The 5,338-nt window shown below is 43.9% G+C and overlaps 1 long non-coding RNA gene across 1 annotated transcript; it reads left to right on the forward strand.

Moving 5' to 3' along the window:
- Nucleotides 1-401: 401 nt before the first annotated feature.
- LOC119286220 lies at nucleotides 402-962 on the forward strand. The gene is made up of 3 exons (XR_005140330.1): nucleotides 402-490; nucleotides 614-712; nucleotides 840-962. It is a non-coding gene; the product is annotated as an uncharacterized LOC119286220 (long non-coding RNA).
- Nucleotides 963-5,338: the final 4,376 nt, after the last annotated feature.

A 5,338-nucleotide genomic window follows, 5' to 3' on the forward strand; every position in this document is an offset into this window, starting at 1 on the left:
ATTCTAACAGCAAGCGTTAATTTCTTTACTTTGCTGTTAAGTAACTGTTGTGTTACTTCCTCTTATTTGTTTCAGGCGAATGTATACCCATCCACCTGATGGTTTTCTTAGTTTATCAAGCAGTCCACGAACGCCAACATTCCAGCCAATGCACTATCCATCTCATGCCCCCCCTCCTAGACAACAGCAACAGGAGAATCTCCATTTTGTCGGTGTCCCCTCACATGTTGCATTCTCAACACCACCACCACCAGTTCATACTAAAAGGAAAAAACACCATCCGAGTCTGGTTCTGGTAGAGGTTCCTTACAAAAAAAAGGCCCATGTTGTAGAACAGGCCGGTGATGTCTTTGGTTGTCATGAGGCTGGCCGATGAGAATGCCACGTTGCTGGAGCCAAATGAGCCCGGCGTAAACCTGCGGAGGAACATGACAGATACAAGATTTTCTGAAAATAAAAGCGAGTTCACCATGACTACGACAGATACTAGGTAGTTTAGCTTGGGATAGAATACAATGCACGGGTTACAACAGAAGTTATTTCTTCTTTCAGAATTACTGATTGCTCTTTGTTCTCATTTTCCTTGTTAGCTGAAACTATTCCTTGTCTACAGATAAGCGGAAGCCGTGTTCGGAGCCACCAACAGTGTCTTCCTTGGATTCGTTCGTGCAATAAGGAGGGTACCCGGCCTTCTTCACGTGTCGAGCAACAAGTAAGGACCATCCTTCGGCTGTTACTATTGATTCATGTGCATGCGCAGAAAACGAAAGAAAATACAATACTAGATTTGGACACAGCACGTGAACCAACAAGTTTTCACTTTCCTGACATGGGTGCAGGGGTGATCGAGGAGGATTTTCGTGGCCCGGTGGGTGTCGTGCTCTTCAACCACTTGGAGGTGGACTTCACCGTGAAGCCCAGTGACTACTGCACACAGATGATCATCCAGGTGATCGCGATGTTGGAGGTCGCCAAGGTGGAGGTCCTCGACGCCACCGTCCTTGGGGAGGTCCACCGGTGTCTGAACTCCAAGCCTTAGTAGATACATCTAGAGAAGTGGTCTGTTTAAGTTGGTGGTGGAATGCTAGGGAAGGTACCCACCTTTAGATGATGGTTGTGTTCGTCTGATGTTAAATGGGATGTCGTGATTTCTTTCAGTTGAGATGTTGTTCCTTGACACGAGTCTGATGTTAAATGGGATGTTGTGATTTCTTTCAGTTGAGATGTTGTTCCTTGACATGAGTTTATTTTGCACTGGGCATGTCTATTTTCTATCCAGGAATAATGCATCTAAATTTTATTTTTTAATTCCTAATTAGCTACTAGTAGTGTGGGAGGAGAAGTGCATGCTACTACTACCTAGGATAGTAGTAGCGCTGGTTGAGATAGTAGTAGCGCGCTGCCACCTGCGCTACTACTAACAGACGTACTACTAGCGTGGGTGGCATCCGCGCTACTGCTATCTAGTTAGTTGTAGCGCCTTATTGGTAGCGCGGGTGCCCACGCTGCTGATAGGCCTAAAACCCGCGCTGCTGCTAGGCTTTTCCCTAGTAGTGACACCAGGGGCCTCAGGCGTGCCATGGTGGGTAGCGGGGCCCATGGGCACCCCCTTGACCTACCTCCGCCTCTCTAAATACTCTAAAATCCCAAAAACCCTAGTGCAGTCAACGAAATACTTATTTCACCACCGCAAGTTCCAAAACCACCAGATCCAATCTAGAGGCCTTTTCTGGCATTCTGCTGGAGGGGGCAACGATCACGGAGGGGTTTTTCATCATCCTTGTTGCCCCTCTGATGATGTGTGAGTAGTTTACCACAGACCTATGGGTCCATAGTTAGTAGCTAGATGGCTTCTTCCCTCTTTTTGATATTTAATACAATGTTCTCCTCGATATTCTTGGAGATCTATTTGATGTAACTCTTTTTTGCGGTGTGTTTGTTGGGATACGATGAATTGTGAGTTTATGATCAGTTCAATCCATGAATATTATTTGAGTCTTTGGTGAACTCTTTCATGCATGAGTGTTATAGCCTCATATTTCTTCTCCAATTTACTGGTATGGTTTGGCCAACTAGATTGATTTATCTTGCCATGGGAAGAGGTGCTTTGTGATGGGTTCGATGCGGTGCTCAATCTCAGTGACAGAAAGAGACATGACACACGTGTATCATTGCTATTTAGGGTAACAAGATGGAGTTTATTCATACGTGAGTTTATCTTGTCTAGATCATGTCATCGTTCTTATTACATTACTCCATTTTTCCATAAACTTAATACACTAGATGCATGCTGGATAGCGGTCTATGTGTGGAGTAATAGTAGTAGATGCAGGCAAGAGTCGGTCTACTAATCTTGGAAGTGATGCTTGTATACATCCTCATTGCCTTGGATATCGTCATAATTATTTGCTTTTCTATCAATTGCCCAATAGTAATTTGTTTACCCACCGTATGCTATTTTCTTGAGAGAAGCCTCTAGTGAAAACTATGGCCCCGGGGTCTATTTCCTATCATATATTAAATACAAAATACCTTGCTGCAATTTTTCTTTATTTATTTTATTTTGTATTTTTGTTAGATCTATTTATCAAAACCTATACAATTTGATCTATCTCAATACCGTTGAGGGATTGACGACCCCTCTTACGCGTTGGGTTGGAAGTATTTGTTGTTTGTGTGCATGTGATGTTTACATAGTGTTGCTTGGTTCTCCTAATAGATTGATAACCTTGGTTTCATAACTTAGGGAAATACTTAACTTTGTTGTGCTGCATCATCCGCTCCTCTTCAGGGAAATACCAATGCAGATTGCAAGAAACCGGGAAGAATTTCTGGTGCCGTTGCCGGGGAGACATCATCAACATCTATCAAGTATCTACACATAAACTCTCATCTCCTTGCAATTAATTTATTTGCCATTTCCTCTCATTTTCATCTCCACCACTTCTAAAAAGTTTCTACAAGAATACAAAAATATTTTTCGTTTGCCGTTTTCTTGTTTGATCTTTTGTTTGCTTGTGATCTTGTTTGCGTCACAATGTCTCAAGAAAATACCAAATTGTGTGATTTTTTCAATACTAGTAATAATGATTTTATTACTACTCCTATTGCTCCTCCCACCTCTAGTGCGGACTCTTTTGATATTAATGTTGCTTTGTTGAATCTTGTTATGAAAAATCAATTTTCCGGTAATCCTAATGAGGATGCCGCGTCCCATCTAAACATTATCGTAGAATTGTGTGATATTGAAAGTGCAACTATCCTTGGTTGGTTTTGGTAATTCCTAACAACATATAGCTCATTGAACTAATGTTCTTTCAAGATGATCATTTCATAAAGTTCAATGATTGGCATGGCATGGATTAGGGATGTGGACCCCTCAAAATGCTAAGGATACATATTGGCTCAAGCTCAAGACTCTACATTTTCATTTTAGTGATCCAAGATCACATTGAGTCCATAGGAAAAGCCAATAGAATTAAAAGGGGATGAGGTGTTGCTTAATGGCTTGCTTGCTCTTAGTGATATGCTCTAAAAGCCCTCAACCACTTTCTCATATCCACATATGTCCCAAACCAAAATTCAAACTCGGCCCCATTGATTCTATCTATCTGGCGCCACCGAGTTCATTTGACATAGCCACTACCAGAAACCCTAGTCACTTCGGTCTCACCGATATGGATCTCGGTCTCACCGAGATGGGATTGCAAACTCTCTGTTTCCCTTCGTAACGTTTCGGTCTAACCAAGATGAGCGACCGGTCCCACCAAGTTCGCAATGCAAACTCTCTGTTTCCCTTTCGTAATGTTACGGTCTTACCGAAATGAGCGATTAGGTCCCACCGAGTTTGCCTGACCAACTCTTTGTTTGCCTATTACAGAAATCGGTCCTATCGAGTTTGTGTGATCGGTCTCACCGAGATTATGTTATGCCCTAACCCTAATGAAATTGGTCCCACCGAGTTGACATGTCGGTCCCACCAAAAATTCTAACGTTCACATTTTGAACTAAATCGGTCCGACCGAGTTTCATGATTCGGTCCCACCGAGTTTGGTAAACTGTGTGTAACAGTTAGATTTTGTGTGGAGGCTATATATACCCCTCCACCCACTCTTCATTCGTGGAGAGAGCCATCAAAACGTGCCTACACTTCCAGCATACATTTTCTAAGAGAGAACCACCTACTCATGTGTTCAGACCAAGATATTCCATTCCAACCACAAGAATCTTGATCTCTAGTCTTCCCCAAGTTGCTTTCCACTCAAATCATATTTCCACCAAATCCAAATCCGCGAGTGAGAGTTGAGTGTTGGGGAGACTATCATTTTAAGCACAAGAGCAAGGAGTTCATAATCAACACACCATCTATTACCTTTTGGAGAGTGGTGTCTCCTAGATTGGTTAGGTGTCACTTGGGGGCCTCCGACAAGATTGTGGGGTTGAACCAAGGAGTTTGTATGGGCAAGGAGATCGCCTACTTCGTGAAGATCTACCCTAGTGAGGCAAGTCCTTCGTGGGCGATGGCCATGGTGGGATAGACAAGGTTGCTTCTTCGTGGACCCTTCATGGTGCCCTTCGTGGACTCGCGCAGCCGTTACCCTTCGTGGGTTGAAGTCTCCATAAACGTGGATGTATGATAGCACCACCTATTGGAACCACGCCAAAAATCTCCGTGTCTACATTGCGTTTGCTCCCTCCAAACTCCTCCTTTACCTTCATATGCAAATGTTTTACATTCCGCTTCTATACTCTTAGACTTGCATGCGTAGGTTGATTGCTTCACTTGTTCGAAGTTGCTAAAATCTGTCAAGACTTAAAATTGGGAAAAGGTGTCGGATGTGGGGTTCCATCAAACCCTTAAGGTTTGAACACTAGGGTGCGCGCGAAGTCTTTCCCTCCTACCGATCTACGCTCTAGCTCGCTAGGATCTTGCGGACGAACTCGACGAACTCACAACACAGAAAGAAATACATGGTTTATACTGGTTCGGGCCACCGTTGTGGTGTAATACCCTACTCCACTGTGGTGGTGGTGGATTGCCTCTCGGGCTGATGATGAACAGTACAAGGGATGAACATCCTCCTGAGGTTAAGGTGTTCTTGTGGCTAGGCTCTCGATCGGATTGGATCACGCTAAGATCAGATGACCCTACTGTGGTGGCTAGCTCTACTTATATAGGCGCTGGTCCTTTTCCCAAATGTCTAGCGGGAAGGGAGCCAACAACGGCGGGCGAATTTGAAGGGGTACAACTAGTACAAGCTATCCTGACAAAAGCGGTCTTCGCCTGTGAAAAGCTCTGTGGTGACGTCGTCTTGGGCTCCATGGTGACCTCCGCCTT

The sequence above is a fragment of the Triticum dicoccoides genome, chromosome 1A (assembly GCF_002162155.2).
Source record: "Triticum dicoccoides isolate Atlit2015 ecotype Zavitan chromosome 1A, WEW_v2.0, whole genome shotgun sequence".
Taxonomy (NCBI): Eukaryota; Viridiplantae; Streptophyta; class Magnoliopsida; order Poales; family Poaceae; genus Triticum; species Triticum dicoccoides.